The sequence below is a fragment of the Globicephala melas genome, chromosome X (assembly GCF_963455315.2).
Source record: "Globicephala melas chromosome X, mGloMel1.2, whole genome shotgun sequence".
NCBI lineage: Eukaryota > Metazoa > Chordata > Mammalia > Artiodactyla > Delphinidae > Globicephala > Globicephala melas.
The window spans coordinates 6,008,875-6,036,669 of NC_083335.1; positions in this window are offsets into that span (position 1 = coordinate 6,008,875).

Below are 27,795 nucleotides of genomic sequence, written 5' to 3' on the forward strand. Positions count from 1 at the left end.
GGAATATTACTCAGCCATAAAAAGAAACGAAATTGAGCTATTTGTAGTGAGGTGGATGGACCCAGAGTCTGTCATACAGAGTGAAGTAAGTCAGAAAGAGAAAAACAAATACCGTATGCTAACACATATATATGGAATCTAAGGGGAAAAAAATGTCATGAAGAACCTAGGGGTAAGACGGGAATAAAGACACAGACCTACTAGAGAATGGACTTGAGGATATGGGGAGGGGGAAGGGTAAGCTGTGACAAACTGAGAGAGAGTCATGGACATATATACACTACCAAACGTAAGGTAGATAGCTAGTGGGAAGCAGCCACATAGCACAGGAGATCAGCTCGGTGCCTTGTGACCACCTAGAGGGGTGGGATAGGGAGGGTAGGAGGGAGGGAGACGCAAGAGGGAAGAGATATGGGAACATATGTATATCTATAACTGATTCACTTTGTTATAAAGCAGAAACTAACACACCATTGTAAAGCAATTGTACTCCAATAAAGATGAAAAAAATTTAAAAATAAATATAAAAATAAAATATTACCATGGTAAAAAAAAAAAAAAAAAGGCGATCTGGAATCAAAGCCAACTGCCGCTGTCAGACTGGCGGCTCCGCCATCTAGTCCCTGAGGGTCAGGTTGCTTCGCTCCCATTCCACCTCCTGGGGCACCTTAGCAAAGGTGGAAGATTCCTGTCGGCCAGCCTGCTGTCCTGGCTTTGCCTGGAAAAGCCCCTCTCTGATCTAACACAAGCCTCAGCTCAACCCAGTATTCCAGAAGTTGGAACCTCTCCCCTTTGACCTTCCTCCCTCTGTCGGCTTCTCCCATGCTCTCTGTTGGGGCCCCTTCACATCTCCCCAATCTCCCCCATTCAGAAGCCTACTGGAGGGGCACTGGGACAAGAGCTGCCATCTTTTCAGAGAGGACACAATCAGAACTAAGACTTCATGGCCTAATCTCTTAAGGTGTGAAACCAGGAATCATTCTGAAAGGCCTGACTGTATAGAAATGCTGATTCTCAGACTTTCTAAAGTGGGATTTTTGACTTGAATTACTTTTAAAGGAGTTTAATTTGGAGTCTCCAGGTACTGAGCTTCATTTCAAAGAACTGGAAATCCTCCATTCTTATAGTTGGAGTAAAAACAGTGTCATGCAGGGTCTGGTAGATAGTGTCTAAAAATTAAGATTAATTTAAGAAAGTTTCAGTGTGAATGTCAGTTCCACGAAATGAACAAACTGACAGCATGTGATACATGTGTCATCCTGTCATACCTCAGATTTCGACTTAAAATATTAAGTATTTGTTTCTGACCTGATGTGCAGTCAGGCTGAGTTACTTTCTAGAAGGAAACTGTCGTGATCAAGGTTACAGCTCATCTGAGGAAGATTGTTTGAAGGAATTCCACGGGCTCCCTTGAGAAGCATCAACTTCCATTACTGTGGCTCTTCCTCTGGCAGAGCAGCCTGGTACTGTCGTTGAGTTTGGAGTGAACCAGCGTGACTCTGAACTTGGGGCGGTTTCCACACGTGGTCCACAATATCAAGAACGATCCTTGTGGAAGGAGGATTTCAATCTTTTCTGACTTCAGAGAATGTCCGTACTTACTTGTTTCATGTCAATGCTCCCAGAACCTGTAAGCCTCATGAGGGTAGGGCCTGAGTCTTTGTAATCATAGCCTCGTGCAAGGTCTGACATGGAGCAGGCCCTTTCAGGGTCTATCCAACCAGCCTCCATGAAGGTGGCAATCCCAGGAGTTGATTTCACATTGAATCAGGACAGTTCTCTGAACCGAGGAATGAATCTCACGAATATCCACATGTGATTTTCTTTTCACAACTTCTGGTTCTACCCCTTTGTCCTTTGGATCTCAATCATGTATCACAACTGAAAGTCTCTACTCTTGGGTTTTCTGATCATTGCCTGGAAAAGCCCCTCTCTAATCTCACAACACAAGCCTCTGCTCGACCCAGTATTTCAGAAGTTGTAACCTCTCCCCTTTGACCTTCCTCTCTCTGTTGGCTTCTCCCGTGTTCTCTGTTGGGGCCCCCTTCACATCTCACCAATCTCCCTTGGTGAGAGATTCAAAATAATCAGATCTCCATTTCGGAGATCTTCCAAAGTTCCTGGGTTCCTATTGGGTCCTAAATATCAAACGCCATATAATTTAGATAATTTTTTAAATTGATTTACAATGTTGTGTTAGTTCCTGGTGTACAGCAAAGTGATTCAGAATATATATATTCTTTTTCATATTCTTTCCATTACAGTTTATTATAGGATATTGAATATAGTTCCCTGTGCCATACAGTAGGACCTTGTTGTTCATCTATTTTATATATAGTATTGATAGTTTGTATCTGCTAATCCCAAACTTCCACCAATTTATCTCTCCCCCTCCCCCTTTCCCCTTTGGTAACCATAAATTCGTTTTCTATGTCTGTGAGTCTGTTTCTGTTTTGGAAATAAGTTCCTTTGTATGATTTCTTTAGCTTCTACATATAAGTGATATCATATGTTTGTCTTTCTCTGTCTGACTTACTTCACTTGGTATGATAATCTCTAGGTCCATCCACGTTGCTGCAAATGGCATTATTTCGTTCTTTTTATGGCTGAGTAGTATTGCATTGTTTATATATACAACATCCTCTTTATCCATTCATCTGTCGGTGGACATTTAGGTTGCTTCCATGTCTTGGTTATTGTAAATAGTGCTGCTATGAACATTGGGGTGCATGTTTTCTCCGGGTATATGCCCAGTAGTTGGACTGCTGGGTCATATGGTAGTTCTGTTTTTAGATTCTTGAGGAACTCCATACTATTCTACATAGTAGCTTCACCAGTTTACAGTGTAGGAAGGTTCCCTTTTCTCCACACTCTCTCCAGCATTTATTTGTAGACTTTTTGATGATGGCTATTCTGACTGATGTGAGGTGATACCTCACTGTAGTTTTGATTTGCATTTCTCTAATAATTAGTGATGTTGAGCATCTTTTCATGTGCCTGTTGGCCATCTGCATGTCTTCTTTGGAGAAATGCCTATTTAGGTCTTCTGCTCATTTTTTGATTGGCTTCTTTGGTTTGGTTTGTTTTGGGTTTTTTTGTCATTGAGCTGTATGAGCTGTTTGTATATTTTGGAAATTAATCCCTTGTCGGCTGCATCGTTTGCAAATATTTTCTCCCAGTCAGTAGGCTATCTTTTCGTTTTGTTTATGGTTTCCTTTGCTGTGCAGAAGCTTGTAAGTTTGATTAGGTCCCATTTGTTTATTTTTGCTTTTATTTCTATTGCCTTGGGAGATTGACCTAAGAAAACATTGGTAAGATCTATGTCACAGAATGTTTTTCCTATGTTCTCTTCTAGGAGTTTTATGGTGTCATGTCTTATATTTAAGTCTTTAAGCCATTTTGAGTTTACCTTGGGTATGGTGTGAGGGAGAAAGACCACATAATTTTATGTCAGTCACTGCTTAACTACGTTTACAGTACTTGAAGATGATGCTATTCTGATTTTAAATGGTGCATTGCTATGACTCCTTGTACATATTTAGCATAACAATAAACAGAGACAACATTGACTGAGGCTTTTTACATGGCAGACACGGTGCTCAGCATTTTACAAACATTATCTCACACCTCACCAGGATTCTCTGAGGTAGGTACTAGTATTATACCTATTTTGCAACTGGAAACTTGGGCTCTAAGAGGCTGGGCACTTGCCCAGAGTCACAGAGCTCACCAGTGGCATAGCCAGGTGCTGCCCCCACGTTTGTTTGCTGCCAAAGTGCATGTACTAATCCGAGCTGCCCCAGAGCCTCCATTCTGTCTTCACAAATGGTTTCAACTCACTGTAGCTCAGGGAAAGTAAGCAAGGAAGGGACCATTATCTCAGTTTGACAGTTGAGGAAACAGGTTAAGTGACTTTGCCAAGATCACAAGGTCGCAGAGCTGAGTAGCTGAGGTCGGGCCACGGTCATCTAGACACCAAGCCCAGGGCTCGTTCTGTGTACCACGTTACTGTTTATACTCCTGAGGCCACTCCAGTGACTATAACACCCTGGGAGTCTGGGACTGCAGTGGCATCAGTTTACTGTCGGATTAAAAAAAAAAAAAAACTGTCATGGTGCAATTTCCCTGATCTCAACTGTGGCTGAATTGGGGGAAGGCAGTTGGCTGACCCTTGCCCTCATGTTAAAGAAAGTCAGTCAGATAGGCAACAGGAAGCAAGAAGATGGTGGAGTAATTCTTGCTTCATCGTTTAAGGAGACTCAGATGGGTCTTTTTCCTGGAGATTAGAAATCTAGGGCTGAGATACCTCCTTAGTCGACCTTGTGGGTGTGCATGGTGGTGGGCTGGGAGGCGTCGATGGGGACTTCTCTCCTGCACAAGACTGTGCAGCTGGGGGACTGCGAATCTGTGGCTCTCTCCTAACTGCTCAAGGGCTCCGTTCCCTTGTCTATAAATTCAGGGGGTTGGAAACACTCCAACTCTGATATTCGTGGCTCCTTGATTTGAAGTCCCTTTACACAACCCCGCAGTCCACGACCAAATGCAGACTATGCATTGATAATGATGAGGGAGGTAAAGTGAAGGGTCACCACGACTACCCAGATCCATCATCTCCATCCCTGATCCAGTGATTGACAAATCTGCTGCTTGGAGCTCAGAGCCCTGTCCGTGGGCTGCCCTCATAAACCCATTGCGAAGCGTGGCTGAAAAGAGTCTCTTCCCGGAGCCCACTCTGCAGGTTCGAAGGGCTGGATTCCAGAGGGAAGTCAAGCATTTTCCCAGCGGCCAGAGACGGAACCTAATGTACATGAAAGTGCTTTGTAAATGGTAAAAAGCCCTATATAAGTGCGCGCTCTCATCATCCCTAGGGCTGCTGTCTCAGAGCCTTCTCCATCAGCTGAGATCAGCAGCGCTAAGTGCACTGGCTGTGCTTGTAGGGTTTTCCTTCCTTTTTAGTTTTTTGTTTTTGTTTGTCTGGCAAATGGGCACACATGCCATGGGTCCCAGAGCCTGGTTAATAAATTGTAAGTTTTGATGCTGTCAAAATAATATTAAGAAATTTAAACTGGGAGTTCCCTGGCAGTCCAGTGGTTAGGACTCCGCGCTTTCACTGCTGAGGGCGTGGGTTCAATCCCTGGACGGGGAACTAAGATCCCACAAGGCACATCGCACAGCCAAAAGAACAACAGAACAAAACAAAAAAAACTTTAAACTTCTTTTTATGCAGTAATCATTTTTTTGGAGGGGGTTCAGGTCACTGATTTTCATACTGAAACTTTTAAAAGCATTTTAAGTCAGTGTCTTTGTTTAAAGCTTCTTGGTTCTTAGTATCATGTGAACCTGTATTTTTCTATAAAGTTGCTAACAATCAAACCATGAGCAATGGTGTTAGAAGAAATGAAAAGACGGCCTAAGGTAAACTTTTAGCTGCTTCTGTCTTTCTATTTTCAGAAAGTAAAATGCACTGATAAGCCCCTCAAGCTCTGAATTATTCTTTTTTTCAACTTTATTGAGGTGTAACTGACAAAATTTGTATATATTCAAGGTGTGATGGTCTGATATGCATACGTATCATGAAATGATTACCACAATCAAGCTAATTAGCACAGCCATAACCTCCCATAGTTGCCATTTTGTGCATGTGTGTGTGTGTGTGTGTGTGTGGTGAGAACACTTAAGATAGACTTTCTTAGCAAATTTCAAGTATACAATATGATATTATTAACTATGGTTACCATTAGATCTGCATATTAGATACTGTACATTCCCTGTACACTAGATCCCCAGAACGTATTCATCTTATAACTGTAAGTTTCAGGGATGGACATGAGAGGTACAGGTAGGCCAGCTGTTCCACCAGGGAAGAGACAGCAGAGGCCTTGACCTGGGGAACTTTTGCCTAATCACCTGACCTCCTGGGGATCGCTGCTCCAAAGAGGCCACGCTGATCCCCCTCCTGGGCATATACTCACAGAAAACCGTAATTCAAAAAGACACATGCACCCCAATGTTCATTGCAGCACTATTTACAATAGCAGGTCATGGAAGCAACCTGAATGCCCATCGACAGACGAATGGATAAAGAAGATGTGGTACATATATACAATGGAATATTACTCTGTCTCATTTTTATTCACTAAAGTGTATAATGCAGTGAATTATTCTCTGATCACTACTTTGAATGCATTGCATAGATTCTGATATGTAGTGTTTTCAATGTAGTTTTTTTTATTTTAGTTCTGTAATGTCAGCTTACATTGTCTATTTCACTCAAGAATTGTTTAATAGGAGGTTTTCTTTTTTTTTTTTTTTTTTTTGCAGTACGTGGGCCTCTCACCGTTGTGGCCTCTCCCGTTGCGGAGCACAGGCTCCGGACACACAGGCTCAGCGGCCATGGCTCACGGGCCCAGCTGCTCCGCAGCATGTGGGATCCTCCCGGACCAGGGCACGAACCCGTGTTCCCTGCATCGGCAGGCGGACTCTCAACCACTGCGCCACCAGGGAAGCCCCAATAGGAGGTTTTCTTAATTTCAGATTGAAAAGCATTTTCTATTTTTTGTTTTGTAAACAATGTCTACTTTAATTACATTATGATTAGAGAGTGTTGCTTGTAATATTTTTATTTTATAGAAGTTACTGATATTTTCTTTATTTTCCAGTATTGATCAATATAGTACCTGTGTCATGGTTTATTGAGAGAACGTGTATTTGCTATTATAATGGAATTCAATGTAAAATCCACCCAATTGATTATGTTATTTAGATCTTCTTTTACCTACTCATTTTTTTCCATTCATCTTTTTCTGTACTGGGAGTGGTTTATCAATCTCTCCCATTATTAGTGTCATCTCCTGTAGTTTTTGCTTCACGAAGGTGGTTGATGTGTTACTTGGTGCATAAATATTCATAAATGACATATCTTTATTGTGAATTATGACTTTTAGCATTACTATGTATCCTTATGTCTATAAGAAACCCACTTTAAATATAAATAAATGAATAGGTTAAAATATGGAGAAAGATATAACATGAAACTACTAACTAAAAGGAAGCTATATTAATTTCAGACAAAGTAGACTTCAGAATATTATAAAAAGAGACATTACATAATGATAAAAAGTCAACTCTTCAAGAGGACATAATGATCTTAAATGTTTATGCACCTAAAAACAAAATTTCAAAATACATGAGGCAAATATACTAATGAATTTGAAAGAATAAGTAGACGAACCCATACTTAGAGTTGGGGACTTCAATATTCCTCTCTCAGTAATGGATAAAACAAGTAGGCAGACAAACAAAGTATAGAGCTAGCCCGAACAACACTATCAACCAACTTTGCCTAACTGATACTAATAGAATGCTCCGCCCAGCAGAAGCAGAATATACATTCTTTTTAAGTGCACATGGACTATTCATCATGATGGACCATATTCTGAGCCATAAGACAAAACAACATATTTAAAAGAATAGAAATAATGAAAGTATGTTCTTAGACCATAACAGTTTTTATACAGAAATCAGTAACAAAAAATATCTGGAAAATACCCAATATTTGGAAATAAAACAACACATTTCTAAATATCCCATAGGTCAATGACGCATTCTCAGGGGAAAATAAAAAGGTATTTTGAACTGAATAAAAATAAGAATACAGCATATCAAAATCTGTGGGACAGGGCTTCCCTGGTGGCGCAGTGGTTGAGAGTCCGCCTGCCGATGCAGGTGACACGGGTTCGTGCCCCAGTCCCAGAAGATCCCACATGCCACAGAGCGGCTGGGCCCGTGAGCCATGGCCGCTGAGCCTGCGTGTCCGGAGCCTGTGCTCCGCAACGGGAGAGGCCACAACAGTGAGAGGCCCGCATACCACAAAAAAAAAAAAAATCTGTGGGACACAGTTAATGCAGTGCCAGAGGGAAATTTATAACATTAAATAAATAAAGTAGAAAAAAAGATCTAAAATTGGTAGCCTGAGATTTCACCTTCAATAACTAGATAAAGAAGATCAAATTGAGACCCAAAGCAAAGGAAGTGAATAACAAAGATTAGAACAGAGATCAGTTACATTGAAAACAGAAACACAGTAGAGAAAATCAATGAAACCAAAAGATGGTTCTTTGAAAAGAGTAGTAAAATTGATAAAACTCTAGCCAATAAAAAACTAACAAGAATAAAAGTTTTGGACTTCCCTGGTGGCGCAGAGGTTAAGAATCTGCCTGCCAATGCAGGGAACACGGGTTAGAACCCTGGTCCTGGAAGATCCCACATGCCACAGAGATACTAAGCCCGTGCACCACAACTACTGAGCCTGCGCTCTAGAGCCCGTGAGCCACAACTACTGAGCCCGCACGCCTAGAGCCCGTGCCCTGCAACAAGAGAAGCCACCGCAATGAGAAGCCTGCGCACTGCAACGAAGAGTAGCCCCCACTCGCGGCAACTAGAGAAAACCCACGCGCAGCAACGAAGACCCAATGCAGCCAAAAATGAAATAAATAGATTTATTAAAAAAAGAATAAAAGTTTTCTACTATTTTACATTTAATGCTTTGTGGCCTAAAATCTACTTTGTCTGATAATCAGTATGACCATTTTTTTTTTTTTTTTTTTTGCGGTACGCAGGCCTCTCACTGTTGTGGCCTCTCCCGTTGCGGAGCACAGGCTCCGGACACGCAGGCTCAGTGGCCATGGCTCACGGGCCCAGCCGCTCCGCAGCATGTGGGATCTTCCCAGACCGGGGCACGAACCCGTGTCCCCTGCATCAGCAGGCGGACTTTCAACCACTGTGCCACCAGGGAAGCCCTGACTATCTCTTTTGATTTCCATTTGTCTGCAATTCTTTTATGCATCCTTTTATTTTTAGCCTTTCCAAATAGGGTTGTTTTCAGTCCAGCTTTGTATATGGCTTATAGTCGGATCTTCTCTTGTGAGCCAATTAAAGTGTTAAGTAAGAATTAATTGGGGAATTCCCTGGCGGTCCAGTGGTTAGGACACGGCACTTTCACTGCTGGAACCTGGGTTCAGTCCCTGGTCAGGGAACTAAGATCCTGCAAGCCGCATGGCATGGGCTAAAAAAAAAAAAAAAAAAAAAAAAAAAAGAATTAATTGAGTTACTTATTTTCATTTATTAATATTATTGATGTTTTTTCTCAAATCTGCTTTAATATTGTATAATTATTTATTTTGCTATATTTTCTGTGTCTTTCTCTACAAGACGTAAATTCTTTTCTTTTTTTTGATAATTTTCTTCTATTACGTAAGAAGGTTTGTATTTTTATTCTAGTATATATCATTGTTGTTACACTTCTTTTAAAAAAAATTCATACCTGAATTTCTTATTTAACCTTTTAACTATTTGGTTTACCTGTTTGTTAGTTTGTTTTCCAATTCCTTTAACACATACCTAGTACCTATATAGCACTGACTTTTCCTATTTTCTTTTTCATTCACCTTCCTCCTCCCAATGTTAGTTGCATTATTTCTACTTTGTCACAGCACATAATTTTGTGCATTAATAGTCTACAATCATTCTTCTTTTTTTGTCTTAGATATATTTTAATATGCTCACCATTAGTCCTTTTGCAGAAGTTTCCCAGTCATAACTTATTGGATGAAGTTCATCCCCTAGTATATTCCTCAAAGTAAGCTGATGAATTCAGAATTCCCTGAGTTCTTGTATATTGAAAACTGTTTGTCTACAGTCTTGAAATTTAAAGGACAGTCTGGTTGGATATATCTTCCTTGGTTCATGCTTTCTTTCATTTTTTTTTCTAAATGCTGCTCCATTGTTGCCCTGTTTTGCATGTTGGTTTTGAAGAGTCTATGTCAGTCTAATTGTTTTACACGTTAATTGATCTTTTTGCCTGGAGGCCTTGAAGATTTTATTTTTGTTTTTGAAACCTAATAGTCTTATCGGATCATGTTGTGGAGCTGATCATTCTCTGTTAATTTCCCATAGGTTGATTCAGGTCTTTTTCTATTTCTGGGAAGTTTTCTTGCTTTATAGTTTTAAATCTTAAGCTCTGGATCAGTTTTGCTTTTTCTTCGCCAGGGACTCCAGTAATACAAATATTATTCCTTCTTTGCCTCTCTTCCCATTCCACTGTCTTCTCTCTGACCATTTTTACTTATTTCTTTGTGGCATTTTTATCTTCTTGGTTTTTTCCCCTGCATTTTTCAATGCCTCTTTGAAAATTTTCATTTCAACCTATTCTCCTATCCTTGGACCCCTTGTAATTTATTTTCCTTTTATGAGATAATTCTGTTTTTTTTCTTTCATTTATTTCCAAAGTCCATTCAAGTCTTTTTATTTCTCCTTGGTTTCAGTCCTTTGCTACTTTTAGTTTTTGAATTTCTGATTCAATGTAGTTTTTTAAAGCATTATGAGCTTGTTAGAGTATATTTAGTTATGGCTGATGGTTGACATACAGTTGTTTTTATGCTTCATGATTTCTCTTGTTTTGTTTGGAGGGGAATATTACCCTCAGTTCATGTATATATTTTATTTCCTGATATTCTGCCATAGCTTTCTTTATTTCTTTGTTCATTTTTATGGTATTAGGGTGTTTTACAAGACTTCTAATTTAATGGTGCTGCTATGGACTGAATTATTTATAATTCAAAATTTATGTGTTGAAGCCCTAACCCCCCAGTGTAACTGTATTTGAAGATAGGGCCTTTAAAGAGGTGATCAGGTTAGTTGAGGTCATGAGCAGAGCCCTAATCCTTTAGGATTGGTGGCCTTACAAAAAGAGGAAGATCTCTCTCTCTCTCTCTCTCTCTCTCTCTCTCTCTCCCCCCATGCATGCACAGAGGAATGGCCATGTGAGGACACAGTGAGAAGGCAGCTGTCTGCAAGCCAGGAAGAGAGCCCTCACAAGAAGCTGAATCCTGCCAGACTTTGATCTTGGACTTTGCAGCCTCTAGTACTGTGAGGAAATAAATGCCTGTTGGGCTTCCCCGGTGGCGCAGTGGTTGAGAGTCCGCCTGCCAATGCAGGGGACACGGGTTCGTGTCCCGGTTTGGGAAGATCCCATGTGCCGCGGAGCGGCTGGGCCCGTGAGCCATGGCCGCTGAGCCTGCGCGTCCGGAGCCTGTGCTCCACAGCGGGAGAGGCCACAACAGTGAGAGGCCTGCGTACCGCAAAAAAAAAAAATAATAAAATAAAAAAAATAAATAAATGCCTGTTGTTTAGAAGCCGCTCGGTCTACGGTATTTGTTATGGTAGCCCAAGCTGACTTAATACAGGCACCTTCTTCTGTCAGTATGGCAAAGTCCAGGTAATTCTGTAGTCGTGGTGGGGTTTGGAAGTTTTTACATTTTGTCATTCTCTTTTGTCTCGCAGGACCCTAAATTTCCCCATTTTTCCTTTGTATTCCTTTTGACTGCCCAATTTCCAAATGATTCTTTTCCCTTCCTTCTTGTGTTTTTTCTTTTCCCCAAAGCTATGTGTTTTGAAAGCCGTTCCTTCATATCATGCCTGTCTTTTTACTTCATGCCTGCTTCTTTAAATAGGGCTTGACCACTTTAAACCATGTGTACCCCTTGAAATCATGTATAATTTGAAGTTCCCTCCTTGTAGTTCAAGCTCTGATCTTCCTAGAAACTTTTTTTCTAGTATTTTCAGACTTAGTGTGGACTTTGGCAGTAGATTTACAATAAACGTAGGACCTTTTGCTAACTTCTCTGTTCTGTCTCCCTTTAAGTTTTTCTTGGTCTGTCTTTCTTTGCCATAGAGCCTAACAGTAGGCCACGCATGGGCCAGAATTGTCAGAGATCACACTTTGAGAATTGGTGAATCTTCTTTTTTCACTTAACAATTATTTGAAGTTTGGGCACATTCTCTGTCTTCAAGTTATGCTAAGGGCATGGTTTTCACGTAGATTCCCTTTTAGCCTTCTGTTTTTTTAAAAAATCATTTTGGTAGCATATGTTAGGAGGCAGGTATTTATGCTGTAACCATTGTTGTCATCTACCTGATGTCTGTTTGTGCTTACTTTTCAAAAAGCAATTTAAGGATGCTTTTTATTCCAACTTGGAAAAAAAGAACTTTGCTCCCTTTTGTGGATGGGAGTAATAAGAACAGCAATGTTGCTACGATTTAACAGAGAATAAAGAGAATAAAGTATAAGGATTTAATATTGGGGTGGGCGGACTTCCCGTTAGCGTTGAACAACTTAAATTTTAGATATAAAAGTGATGTCTGGACTTCCCTCGTGGCACAGTGGTTAAGAATCACCTGCTAATGCAGGGGACACGGGTTCTACCCCTCACGCGGGAAGATCCCACGTGCCGCAGAGCAACAAAGCCCGTGCACCACAACTACAGAGCCTGCGCTCTAGAGCCTGTGAGCCACAACTACTGAAGCCCGCGCACCTAGAGTGCATGTTCTGCAACAAGAGAAGCCACAGCAATAAGAAGCCCACACGCCACAATGAAGAGTAGCCCCCGCTCGCTGCAACTAGAGAAAGCCTGTGTGCAGCAAAAAAGACCCAATGCAGCCAAATGTAAATAAATAAATTTATTAAAAAATGATGTTTAATGAAAAAATTTGTCAGACTCATCCTTAAAGTATAATTTGTATAGCTTCTTTGGCAAACCAAGGGAGAGAAGTCATGGATATTTATAAGCAAAAGTGTCTCCACCTTTCTGAAGCTGTCATGCAGGCTTGTGTTATATACTCATCAGGAATGCTTTTGGCTGAAAGTAACAAATACCTGATGAATATTAGCTGAAACCACAAGGATATTTACTGTTAATTTAAAAGAAGGTATGAAGTAAGGCAGCCTCATAATTGGGCAGATAGCTCAACAATGTCCTCATGGACAGGCTCTTTCCATCTCTCTGCTACACTCAAAGTTTTGACGTGTGTGTGTGTGTGTTCGTATGCACATGCGCGTGTGGTGGTGATGAGGTCTTATCACCTCATGGTCACAAGAAGGCTGCTGTAGCTTCAGACATTTTATCAGGAAGAATGAAAAGGGGAAGTCATATGTATGCTGCTATCAGGAAACTACAAGCACTCCTCAAGTTCTACAACAGGTTTCCTCTGTGTCTCATTGTCCAGAACTGAATCACGTGGCCAAACCTAGCTTTCCAGTATCTACAGGCAGCAATGGAAAAGGGGGTTGAAAATGGCTGCTGAATTTGCCAACAGTGTCTGCTAATGATTCCAGAATAGTCGCCACTAGCAGTTCTAGAAAACACATCCAAGAATATCTTCAGTTCAGGTGCTTCCAAAATAACCGCAATTGTCACTAACCCTTTAAGACTACTTACTATAAGCAAGACATGGAGTTTCAAAGTTTTTCTCATTCTGACCGGTCTGTTGTATTTAGGCCTAAAGTGAATTAAGGAAATGGGTGTTTGGAAAGATGACATGGGGTGTTCAGTGGAAGTGTGGAGAGTTTGCATGCAAGGCACAGTGTGTAGAGACAGTGACATTGTCCGACTTGAGTGATTAAGAGGCTGAGAATGTCACGGTGACACTGTGTCACTGAAAAAAGAAGATGAGTACAAAAATGACTTGGTTCCTTCTTGAGTGTTACCAATTGACAATACCTAGAATTTGCACTGAATTGTAAAGGCTGTTAATGGCTTATAGGCTTTCAAAACGAGGGAACTTGGATTGGGGAACAACAGTGCACCCAAATAAACTTTAGCAGGTCAAAGAAACCAAATCACTTTTCATAAATTATTAACTAAACAATTGGGTATGGAAACTGATTTAGCCATAACTATTAACACTTAAGAATCCTCGTACTCTTCCTTCTAATAAGATCCATCTCCTTATTTATCTGTTTTGACTTCAGTGTAAACTCCACCAGCTGGCATCCTAGTGGAATATAAACATTCTATAGTTATTAAACAACAAGTCATATATTACATATGACATAAAAACAAACAATGAACAGTTTTTGTTCTCTTAGGAGAATAGCAATACCCTTTCTCAATAATAAGAATCCAGTACAAGTCTCTGGTATTTTATGGTTTGCAAAACTCTTTCATTTTATCCTCACAAGAGAACAGGAGGCGTATCACTGTTCCTACTTTGCAGATGAGAAACGTGAACTCAGACAGGGGAAGTGACTTCTCCAAAGTCCCCTGGCTTCTTAGTGAAAGCAACAGGGCTTGGCCTCAGGTTTCCTGAGTCCTCATCCACTGCTCTTTCCACCCTTTCAGGCTGTTTCCTGGACCACCTCATGGGTCAGGCTTTTGAAATGATGTGCTTCTGACTTGTTTACTTCCTCTCTTGTGCTAAAAAAACTTCAAGTCTCAACCCTGTGGTCTACTTGAGACCAATATTTCAAAGGAATTAATCCAACATCAAATGTTTTGGCCCACTGTTCCTGTCGGTAAAGAAAACATCTTGTCATTATTGTGCTAGCTCTCATTCTTCTCCAGTTGCACCTAAACTAGGCAGTTTAGCACGATCAAAAGCAAGAGCTGATTGCCAACAGCACAATCAGAATACTATTTACCTATAAATGCAAGGTCAACAGATAATGCAAAAAAAGACAACCCTGATATTTCCGTCATAGCCATGTCAGGTCGGATGAAACCAAGATAGATAGAAAAAACAGACCCCACTGTTAGACTTTCTTCTTCAGTCTCCTTAATAATAGCAAGGTGAAACCAAAAGCAACAAGAAAAACCCATAAAATTAGTATTAGGCAATGAAATCGTTCAACTGAGATACTGCTTAAAGGTACTGACTAAGAATGTTCTGTATGAACTTCTAAAACAGATCCAGAGTAAAGAAGTAAGAATGAATTTAACCAAAGTTTACAAGCAACACCAGTTTCCAAGTTTCTCTTGAATGAACATGACCTTATTTTAAGCCTGTATAATTTTTCCAAACATGACGACTAGTCTGCAGGAAAAATCCTATTAAAAGGCTTAACAAGATACTTGGACAATACATAACATCTCCCTAGGTATCTTTCTCAAATACGCAAATTCACTTTTCTATTTAAAAAAGACTCTGAGGAAAGGCCTTTGAACTTTTCACAGATATCTGAAGAACGGTTTGCTAAGATAATCATGGCACAAACACGGTGTGCTTAGCTCGCTGTGACCAACTATTTAGAGAGATGCCAACATGTGTACACGCGCTGAAATGCTCTGTCTTGCTTTGCTCTCTAGAATGCAACTGTTTTTTGAAGTATAGTTGATTTACAATATTGTGTTACTTTCGGATGTACAGCATAGTGATTGATTTTTTCTTTGCAGATTATATTCCATTATAGGTTATTACAAGAAATGGCGTATAATTCCCAGTGCTTGTTGCTTATCCTTGTTGCTTATCTATTTTATGTGTAGTAGTTTGTATCTGTTAATCCCATACTTCTAATTTGTCCTTCCCCCACCTCCCCGTCCCCTTTGGTAACCACTACCTTGTTTTCTATGTCTGTGAGTCTGTTTCTGTTTTGTGCATGGATTCATTTGTATCATTTTTTAGATTCCACATGCAGGTGATATCATATAATACCTGTCTTTCTCTGTCTGACATTTCTTTTTTTCTGACTTTTTTAAAATTTATTTCGCTAAGCATAATAGTCTGTAGGTCCATCCATGTTGCTGCAAATGGCAATATTTCATTCTTTTTTTTTGTGGCTGAGGAACTAGAATGCAACTTTTAATGAACTTCACCCAAATCTCTATATCCAACAAGCATTTTTATTTCAAAAATAGGACAAAAATGAGTAACAGGAAAAATAAGGAAATGGAGGTTAACTTTTCTACCCTCTGGTCTTTTAACTTTACATTATTTCTACCATTCCAGCAAGACTGGCCTCTTCTTTTCACTGTGTCGACATCAGCCATAGTTGTACATGCCGCTTGGCTTAAGTCTGCTCGTATGTGCATGATTCAACACCAAATGGCAATTCCAGCCAATGCGTGATAACCCATAAAGGGGAAAGGAATGATAGTATAGATAACTCAAGATGTCTGAAGAGCCCAAAGTCATTTCTGTTTGGCTTTGGAAGTGTACTATCTTAGCTTAGAACATTTTGTCTTTTAATTTATCCTACTTTCCTAATTCCACTTTACTTTGTTAACTTTAGTAGGTATCCCCACTAAATGAGACTGTAAATAATTCCAGTCAATGGGGAGAGATGGTCTGGGAGAAGAGTGAATGGGGTTGTGGGAAGCTGATATAGGCATTAAAAAATTAATGCAGGGAGGTGGGGCAGATGGCGGTGTGGGAAGACGCTGAGTTAGCATTGCCCCACAACTAGGGCACCTGCCAGCTGCTGGTGGGGGGGCCCTGAGACCCAAAAAGATGGGAGGAACCCAGAAGTGAACCAGTAGGACGTGTGGGGACTGAGGGGGGAGGAGAAGTGGAGGCCAGACAGGATCAGCACCCCTGAGGCCAGGGAGATCAGGAGAGGTAGGTGGGAGGGACCCTCCGCGAAAGCAGGGGAGGAACAGATGGCAATCGCCTGGCCCACTCGGGCCCTGGAGGCTTCCGAGCTCCCACGCCAGTCCCCTGCCCTCTAATGCCCACCCCTCCCCCGGCCACATTGGTCCTGGGGGCATAGGGGGGAGGCCAGGAGATCAGGAGAGGCAGGTGGGAGGGGCCCTCCGGGAGGCGTGGGAGAGGAGCAGAGGGTGATTGCCCCGCCCACTTGGGCCCAGGAAGCCTGCTGGGCTCCCAGGTGAGGTCCCCTGCCCTCTGAGACCAGGGGTGGGGGGCACACCTGGGCCCCTTCTGTTCCTTGAGCCTAAGCCCCACCCCCCACAGCCCCCAGGGCCTTTTCCAGCCCTGTGGGTCCTGAGCATAGGCCCTGCCCACTGCCCAAACCCTGCCCTTGCTTAGTCCCTGCCCTCCACAGCCAAGGCCTTTCCCCCCAACCCCCGCTTTCTTTTCCTTTTTCTTTTTTTTTATTGCCCTCCAACTCTTTTTTACTACTGTGGTACTGTTGTGCCTTCCAGTTATTGATTCATTTATAGTCTTATTTTTATATTCTTTCTAACATATCTATTAGTTTCCTAGTCTAATTTTATTTTTTACTTTGTTACTGTTCTCACTCTTTTTTTTTCTTTGTCACCCCATGTGGCTTGCAGGATCTTGGTTCATGAGCTTGGGGTTGGGCCGAAGCTCCTGTGGTGGGAGCTCTGAGTCTGAACCACTGGACTAACAGAGAACCTCAGACCCCAGGGAATATTCATTGGAGTGAGGTCTCACAGAGGTCCTCATCTGAGCACCAAGACCCAGCTCTACCCAACAGCCTACAAACTCCAGTGTTGGAAGCCTCAGGCCAAACAACCAGTAAAACAGGAACACAATCCCACTCATTAAAAAAAAAAAAAAAAAAAGAGAGATGGCAAAAAAATATGTCACAGATGAAGGAGCAAGGTAAAAACCTACAAAACCAAATAACTGAAGAGGAAATAGGCAATCCTCCTGAAAAAGAATTCAGAGTAATGATAGTAAAGATGATCCAGAATCTCGGAAACAGAATGGAGGCACAGATTGAGAAAATACAAGAAATGTTTAACAAAGATCTAAAGAACTAAAGAACAAACAAACAGAGATGAACAACACAATAACTAAAATGAAAAATTCACTAGAAGGAATCAATAACAGGCTAACTGAGGCAGAAGAATGAGTAAGTGAGCTGGAAGACAGAATGGTGGAAATAACTGCCGAGGAACAAGATAAAGAAAAAACAATGAAAAGAATTGAAGACAACTCAGAGGCCTCTGGGACAACACTGAACGCACCAACATTCAAATTATAGGGGTCCCAGGAGGAGAAGAGAAAAAGAAAGGGTCTGAGAAAATATTTGAAGAGATTATAGTGGAAAACTTCCCTAACATGGGAAAGGAAATAGACACCCAAGTCCAGGAAGCACAGAGAGTCCCATACAGGATAAACCCTAGGGAAAATCACACTAAGACACATATAAATCAAACTAACAAAAATTAAATTCAAAGAAAAAATATTAAAAGCAGGAAGAGAAAAACAAAAAATAACATACAAAGGAATCCCAATAAGGCTATCAGCTGATTTTTCAGCAGAAACTCTGCAGGCCAGAAGGGAGTGGTTGGATATACTTAAAGTGATGAAAGAGAAAAACCTACAACCAAGATTAGTCTACCCGGCAAGGATCTTATTCAGCTTTGATGGAGAAATCAAAAGCTTTTCAGACAAGCAAAAGCTAAGAGAATTCAGCAGCACCAAACCAGCTTTACAACAAATGCTAAAGAAACTTCTCTAGGCAGGAAACACAAGAGAAGAAAAAGAACCAAAAAACAAACCCAAAACAATTAAGAAAATGGTAATAGGAACATACATATTGAGAATAACCTTGAATGCAAATGGATTAAATGCCCCAACCAAAAGGCACAGACTGGCTGAATGGATACAAAAACAAGACCCATATATATGCTGTCTACAGGAGACCCACTTCAGACCTAGGGATACATACAGACTGAAAGTGAAGGGATGGAAAAAGATATTCCATGCAAATGGAAATCAAAAGAAAGCTGGAGTAGCAAAACTTGTATCAGATAAAATAGACATTAAAATAAAGACTGTTAAAAGAGATAAGGAGGGACACTACATAATGATCAAGGGATCAATCCAAGAAGAAGATATAACAATTATAAATGTTTATGCTCCCAACATAGGAGCACCTCAATACATAAGGCAAATGCTAACAACCTTGAAAGGAGAAATCAACAGTAACACAATAATAGTAGGGGACTTTAACACCCCACTTACACCAATGGACAGATCATCCAAACAGAAAATAAATAAGGAAACACAAGCTTTAAATGACACAATAGACCAGATAGATTTAACTGATATTTATAGAACATTCCACCCAAAAGTGGCAGAATACACCTTCTCAAGTGCACACAGAACATTCTCTAGGATAGAGCACATCTTGGGTCACAAATCAAGCCTTGGAAAATTTAAGAAAATTGAAATCGTATCAAACACCTTTTCTGACCACAGTGCTATGAGATTGGAAATCAATTACAGGAAAAATACTGTAAAAAACATAAATACATGGAGGCTAAACAGTGTGCTACTAAATAACCAAGAGATCACTAAAGAAATCAAAGAAGAAATAAAAAATACATAGAGAAAATGACAACAAAAACACGACGACCCAAAACATATGGGACACAGCAAAAGCAGTTCTAAGAGGGAAGTTGATAGCAATTCAATCTCACCTCAAGAAACAAGAAAAATCTCAAATAAACAACCTAACCCTACACTTAAAACAACTAGAGAAAGAAGAACAAAGAAAACCCAGAGTCAGGAGAAGGAAAGAAATCATAAACATCAGAGCAGAAATAAATGAAATAGAAATGAAGAAAACAATAGCAAAGATCAATAAAACTAAAAGCTGGTTCTTTGAGAAGGTAAACAAAATTGGTAAACCCTTAGCCAGATTCATGAAGAAAAGGAGAGGATGCAAATCAATAAAATTAGAAATGAAAAGGAGAAATCACAACTGACACTGCAGAGATACAAAGGAGTATAAGAGACTACTTCAAACAACTTTATGCCAATAAAATGGACAACCACAAACAAACACAAATTCTTGGAAAGGTACAATTTTCTAAGACTGAACCAGGAAGAAATAGAAAATATAAACAGACATATCACAAGTAATGAAATTGAAACCGTAATTAAAAATCTTCCAACAAACAAAAGTCCAGGACCAGATGGCTTCACAGGTGAATTCTATCAAACATTTAGAGAAGAGCTAACACCTATCCTTCTCAAACTCTTCCAAAAATATTGCAGAGGGAGAAACACTCCCAAATTCATTCTACAAAGCCACCATCACCCTGATACCAAAACCAGAAAAAGATATCACAAAAAAAGAAAATTATAGATCAATAACAGTGATGAACATAGATGCAAAAATCCTGAACAAAATACTAGCAAACAGAATCCAGCAACACATTAAAAGGATCATACACCATGATCAAGTGGGGTTTACTCCAGGAATGCAAGAATTCTTCAATATACGCAAATCTATCAATGTGATAAACCATATTAACAAATTGAAGGAGAAAAACCATATGATCATCTCAATAGATGCAGAGAAAGCTTTTGACAAAATTCAACACCCATTTATGATAAAAACCCTGCAGAAAGTAGGCATAGAGGGAACGTTCCTCAACATAATAAAGGCCATATATGACAAACCCACAGCCAACATTGTCCTCAATGGTGAAAAACTGAAAGCATTTCCACTAAGATCAGGAAAGATACAAGGTTGCCCACTCTCACCACTATTATTCAACATAGTTTTGGAAGTTTTAGCCACAGCAATCAGAGAAGAAAAGGAAATAAAAGTAATCCAAATTGGAAAAGCAGTAAAACTGTCACTGTTTGCAGATGACATGATACTATACATAGAAAATCCTAAAGATGCCACCAGAAAACTACTAGAACTAATCAATGAATTTGGTAAGGTTGCAGGATACAAAGTTAATGCACAGAAATCTCTGGCATTCCTATACACCAACAATGAAAAATCAGAAAGAGAAATTAAGGAAACAATCCCATTTACCATTGCAATGAAAAGAATAAAATACCTAGGAATAAACCTGCCTAAGGAGGCGAAAGACTTGTACTCAGAAAACTAGAAAACACTAGTGAAAGAAATCAAAGATGACAAACAGATGGAGAAATATACCATGTTCTTGAATTGGAAGAATCAATATTGTGAAAATAACTATGCTACCCAAAGCAATCTACAGATGCAATGCAATCCCTATCAAACTACTAATGGCATTCTTCACAGAATTGGAACAAAAAATTTTACAATTCGTATGGAAACACAAAAGACCCCAAATAGCCAAAGCAATCTTGAGAAAGAAAAACAGAGTTGGAGGAATCAGGATCCCCAACTTCAAACTATACCACAAAGCTACAGTAATCAAGACAGTGTGGTATTGGCACAAAAACAAAAATATACATCAATGGTACAGGATAGAATGCCCAGAGATAATCCCATGCACATATAGTCACCTAATTTACAAGAAAGGAGGCAAGAACATACGATGGAGAAAAGACAGCCTCTTCAATAAGTGGTGCCGGGAAAACTGGACAGTTACATGTAAAAGAATGACATTAGAACACTACGTAACACCATACACAAAAATAAACTCCAAATGGATTAAAGACCTAAATGTAAGACGAGACACTATAAACCTCTTAGAGGAAAACACAGGAAAAACACTCTTTGACATAAACTACAGCAAGATCTTTTTTAACCCACCTCCTAGAGTAATGGAAATAAAAACAAAAATAAACAAATGGGACTTAGTTAAGCTTTTGCACAACAAAGGAAACCATAAACAAGACAAAAAAACAACCCTCAGAATGGGAGAAAATATTTGCAAATGAAACAACAGACAAAGGATTAATCTCCAAAATATAGAAACAGCTTATGGAGCTCAGTATGAAAAAAACACTCTAATTAAAAAATGGGTGGAAGACCTAAATAGACATTTCACCAAGGAAGACATACAGATGGCCAAGAGGCACATGAAAAGATGCTCAACATCACTAATCATTAGAGAAATGCAAATCAAAACTACAATGAGGTATCACCTCAGACCCGTCAGAATGGCCATTATCAAAAAATCTAGAAACAATAAATGCTGGAAAGGGTGTGGTGAAAAGGGAACCCTACTGCACTGTTGGCAGGGATGTAAATTGATGCAACCACTATGGAGAACAGTATGGAGGTTCCTTAAAAAACTAAAAATAGAATTACCATATGACCCAGCAATCCCACTACTGGGCATATACCCTGAGAAAACCATAATTCAAAAAGAGACATGGACCACAATGTTCATTGCAGCATTATTTACAATAGTCAGGAGATGGTAGCAACCTAAGTGTCCATCATCGGATGAATGGATAAAGATGTGGCACATATATACAATGGAATATTACTCAGCCATAAAAAGAAACGAAATTGAGTTATTTGTAGTGAGGTAGATGGACCTAGAGTCTGTGGTACAGAGTGAAGTAAGTCATAAAGAGAAAAACAAATACCATATGCTAACGCACATATATGGAATCTAAAAACAAAAATAAGGTACTGATCAACCTAGTTGCAGGGCAGGAATAAAGACGTAGACACAGAGAATGGACTTATGTGCATGGGGCGGGAGCGGGAAGCTGGGGAGATGTGAGAGTAGCATCAACATATATACACTACTGAATGTAAAATAGCTAGCTAGTGGGAAACCAACATAGCACAGGGAGATCAGCTCGGTGCTTTGCGATGACCTAGAGGGGTGGGATAGGGAGGGTGGGAGGGAGAGGCAAGGGGGAGGGGACATAGGGATATATGTATGCATATGGCTGATTCACTTTGGTGTACAACAGAAACTACCACAGTATTGTGAAGCAATTATGCTCCGAAAAAGATCTATTTTAAAAAGTTAATGCAAACAATTCACACAAGGGATAAGGTCCATGTGGATTGCCAGGAGTTGACTCTATTTTATATTCCATAAACTGTTATGGAATACCTGAACGAACTTTTTGGCCAACCCAATACTATATGCAGAAGGCAAGAGTTATGCCCGGTCACTCCTGTGCCTTCATATCTGTGGGGAGAGTCTTACCATCTACAGAAAGCACAAAATATTTCTCTGTGTATCTAAATCCCTCATTGCATTATTTTGCCTATAATCATTTACACCTAAAAATGACATAATCCTGCTAAGAAGCAAAGTGAAACTAAAACCATGAAGAAAAATTGTACTATTGGGCGGGAGACACTGCTTTGGTGTCCTCCTTACTTGTTGCAACTAACAAATCCTTCCTTCTCCCCCCTCTCCCCACCCCCCGAAAAAAACCTGTACTATTAGCGTTAGGCAATGAAAGCATTCAAATGAGATTCTGCTTAAAGGGAAGTCAGTGAAGATTTAAATGAGCTCAGCCAGAATTCCAAACACAGAAGGGAAATAAGATTCAATACTGTTTGCATAAGTAGGGGAGATCTCTACAAATAAAAGCACATCGTGTATTATGTGTTTAAATTCTGTGCCTTAGATAGCTGTGTAAAGCTGGATGAGAATAAGGTAAACTCGACTCAGGTAATGACTGTCTACCAGGGGCCTTTTCAATGACAGACAACCGAAACCCAATGCAGCCATGTCTTCCGATGCTTGCACTGCATCTCTTGGGTTCTGTTCTAGCATGGTCTTGAATTATCAGGGTGGATGCTGGAACTGCGATTTCCTTTGTTACCAGATCACTGTGTTAGCTTGAAATGTCTCCTGTCCAGTTTTCAATGTCTTTTAATCAAGGTTTTGAGCTATGATTCATAGGTACTTCGATATGTAAAATTATCAGAAGCCAGATTCAAGAATGCACAACATTAAAGGTAAGACAGAGGCATTGGTAAACTCGCCTACAGAGATATGAAACAATTAGAGGAACTGTCTGTTTGAATCAGAAGGCGGCACAGAGCTCAGCGGCCAAAACAATTCGAGGCTTAAGGGTTTAAGGTATCTTTGTTCCAATGACACACCGATCTTTGGATTAAGCCTTTTTTCAAAAGCTCTATCCAAGAGGTTCTTGGAGATTTCTTGTCACTGAGGGTCTGATGCCTGACATATTTATTCCATAAAGTAAGAAATAACGCCATGTGAAAATAGCTGGAATGAGTGTTATCTAGCTCCTTTCCCAGCAGTGAAATGACCCTGCCTTGTTTTGTTCTGGGAAACCTGCCAGGTGAGCTTTGGAAGGCAAGCGGGGCTGAGGTGACTGCCCTGGCTGGGAGGTTCATTCTGACACATAAAGTGGATCTGCTCCTGGGCAGAGAAGGAGGCCCCGCAGAAGGCATGCTGTGTGCTTCCCATCATTTGGGGGAGACCAACTTAGTCCTACTTTATTGAGATCTTGACTTACACAGTCCCTCGAGGCCTTCAGACGCAGAGACCCGGCTGCAATTCTAGCTCCGTCACTTGCTAGCCTCGTGACCTTGGGTAAATGACTACACCTTCCTCAGCTTCACATTCCTCATCTATGAAGTGAGGATAATAGTAACTAGTGCCTAGCATGGTTGTGATTACTAAAAGAACTAAACATGTGTCTCAGGTGTGAATCTCGGACCTTAAACACAGGTGTGCAAGATTCATGACTTCTTTTTCTATAAATCAAATTAATTCATTTTTCCGAACCCCATTTTGCTCTGTGGCAGACACATTGTCCCAGTTCAGGGCCTCTCTCTCCTCACTTCCTGCCGGGGTTCCAGGGTGAAATGCATCCAGTCGTCAGCAGGCACCGTCCTCCCCTACTGGCACCCACACAAGCTGCCACTGCTCCAGCCCTCATGCCCTCTCCACACCCTGGCTCTTCCTCAGCTCCGATCTCCGCCTCAACTGCTTTGTCGTGCCATTCTTTAGCTGAGGGAGACTGTGAGGCTGCCTCCATGTCTTCAGCCTAGGGACCTCCCTCCCCACCCTCGCCCAGGGGTTTCTAATCTTTTTCTCCTGAGCCATGCTGGGCTTGGAGGGAAATCACCCTGAGGCTTGCTATTGCCCAGTGCACCACCTGCAAAGTGCAGCACAAGTCACGTCTCTTCTTGGAATCCCAGAACCTGCCCCCAGTTCCCAGAATCCTATCCTCTCCGCATCCCCAACCTCAGAGCTGGGGATCGGGGTCTACATCTCAGGGATAGACCCTCTTGCTTCCCGTCACCCCCTCTCCTTTCCCCCCACCTAAGAACAACCAGCACTTATACAATGATGGCTATTACTATACGCCAAGTACTGTTTTAAATACGTTATAAACTGAATCCTCAAAATAACCCAGAGAGGTAGATACTACTGTTATCTCCATTTTGCCGACAGGGAAATTGAGGCACAGAGAGGTTAAGGGCCTTGCCCAACCTCACGCAGCTAGTATGTGGTGGAGTTGGGATTCGAACTCATGCGGCCTGTTTCCAACAGTCATGCTCTACCTCTCAGAGAATATGTATCCAGGGAGTGGGTGATGGGGAACTGACTTGGAAATTCTGAAGCTAAGAATTTGGCTCTCATGTCCTTTTCATTTCTGCGGTAGCATCCTTTCACCGTGCCAATGAAGAGAATGGGATGTGAGCGCAGTATAATATATGTATATATGTATGCCTTGGGGGTGGGGTAGGTAGATAATACTTCACAATGAGTACTCTACCATACTCTGCACGCACGGATACAGAGCTCATTACATGTTAGTTCCCATCTCCTCTTTCAAATGCTCTATCATGGAGCTCATCCTCAGAACAGAACCTCACCCCACGCAAAACTAACTCAATTCTACACGAAATGTCTTAACATTAATATTCAGTATTTTAATGACAAGATTCTGTTTGCCTGATATATTTCTTTCAATTGAAGAAAACATTGAGCTCATGCCCCCATCACCCCTCCTTATCATTTTCTCAGAAGCTTAGAAAATTCTCAAGAGGGCAGGTTATAACAAAGGCCACTGTGTTGTCTTATCTGAGTCCAGTCAGCTGGGGAGATCACCACAGATACAAACATGGCACCCAGCATATAGCAGGCCCTCAAAAGTAGTCATTAACTGATTGTGAGAAACCAAAAAGGAGGGAAGGTGTCAAATGCAGAAAGCCTACGTGCCACGTGCTCGAGTGGACGGTCACACGTGGCCAAGCACATTTCCTGTGCCCTCTGTCAGTGTGCGCCACTGGCCCTGGGGCATGTGTGATCTCCAAGGGCTCAGGGCCCATGTCCTCCTCTTGAAAAGTTTGGGTTTTATGCCCTTGTCTTCCTAGAGTCACCCCAGAATGGCAATTAGGTTTTTAGCAAATGTTTTTTGATGGAGACAGTGTTGTGTTTATGTTACACATAACAGCTGAGTGGTCAATACGCTTCGGCCCCAGATTTTCCAGCTCTCTGTTCTGGTTATTTTGCTAGAGTGCCAGAGATGGCTGAATAGCATGTTCTCAGGTCCCGGATGAATGGATGATGGTAAAATATTGCCATCTTGGAGAGTCCAGCCGTCTTCTCACAGTGATGACTTTTCGAGCTTCGAAGAGGAACAGAATGCTACCACCAGCTCGAAATGCAGATACACACCTCTGCCAACTCCCCATTACAAGTCTCTGTCTCCCAAATGGAGATTAAATGCAGTGCCAAAATGCGTCATCTGGCGTTGTGTTTTCGTAATGTGGACAAATGTCGACAAAATTCGTGTGGAGGCTCAAAACTCTAACTATTTATGAATTAAAATTAAATTGCAGTTTTACCAGGGGTAGAAGCCTTAATTGCTAAAGCTGGATTCACTGCGCCGTTATCAAAACGGCAGCACTTCCTGCAGCCAGCGATTAAAAGGGAGAAAGAATCAAGTGCCCTCCTTAAGAATCCGCTGTGCATCGCAAGCCCGCGCTAGGTGCCTTCTGCACGCCAGCTTGGTGGGCGCTGCACATCAAAGCTGATAACAGCAGAATGGGATGATTTCAGACTGTCTACACTAGAGGAAATTGCTACATTTCAATCAATCTTACAAATCCAGTTCCAATGTTGGCAGGCACAAACAACTTATATTCTGTTTGCAAAATGTGTGTGTGTGCCTCCCCATGTTAGCCGGGATCATCCTCTACCCTCAGGACTTTCAGACCCTTAGCCAGGAAGCAGAGGAAACCGAAATCTGCCTGTATTCAGTCTTCTCCAAATTGGACTGTTATCGCTACACTGGGTAGTATGCCAATAACCATTATACATTCCAAATTCCTGCTGATGGGCTATCTGATTCTCATGATTTACATTCACACTTTCATACGAAAGTGTACCCCATATGCATGTGTATACAGTCGTTTCAAACAAAAATTTAGTCAATTAGGTACAATAGGTACAGTATTTAGTTTATTTCACTGACGCCTCTCCAATGGGTCAGTTATACAGATAACTGCCTCTCCATGGGGAGAATTTGGCTAGATGGGTGAAATAACCACTCTTGGAAAGTTGTTTACAAAAAACAGGCTCACAGTAACATGACAAGATTATAGCTTGGAGCAGGTACGTCCAGAATTTTGTCCCAAGAATTTAGCCCTGCAATTGGCCATGGCAGGTATATGCGGTCAGTCCCTTGGGGAGCACTTGACATGGAGAACTATCACAAACTCAAACGCACCAGACCTTTCATCATTAGTATTAAATCAAATGTTGACTGCAAATCTTCATTCCATCTCTGTGGACTCCCTGGGTTCACAACAGCCAATTCCAACATTTTCTCAAGCTGCCAATTCTACACACCCTCCTCAGGTGACAACTTCACACTCTAATTGACTGACATGAGCTTCTTAACTTTCTTCCTATTCATCCTAGAATTCTTCTCTGCCTTATCCATCTTTTCCAGTATCTTTCTCTCTCTTTTTAAATCCTGCTTTCCAATTCCACTCCCTCATTACTTACTCCTTAACTCTCTTAGTAGGGTTTTATGTTCTCAACATGTTACTGAAATTTCTTTTGCCCATCAACCTTAACTTGACCTAATCCAATGTGCTGTTCCTTACTGCCCATGATAATGTTGACATACCCTATTCCCTTCTAGAAACTCTTCTTTTCTCTTGGCTCCGGCAATCCTATACTGAAGTGTTTAGATTCTCCTCTTACTCTTTGAGGGTTCCTTGTTTTTCTTTACTGCTTCCTCTTCCAAGGCTTTGTACTTCCACCTCTCTTCTTTTCCTCTTTAGGAGCAAGAGCTTCCAAACTTAGAAATAAATGGACAAGCTTCAGAGAGTTCCAGGAAACCTTGGTGCGTTTGCGCCAGACTGTGTTTGCATGTGCACCT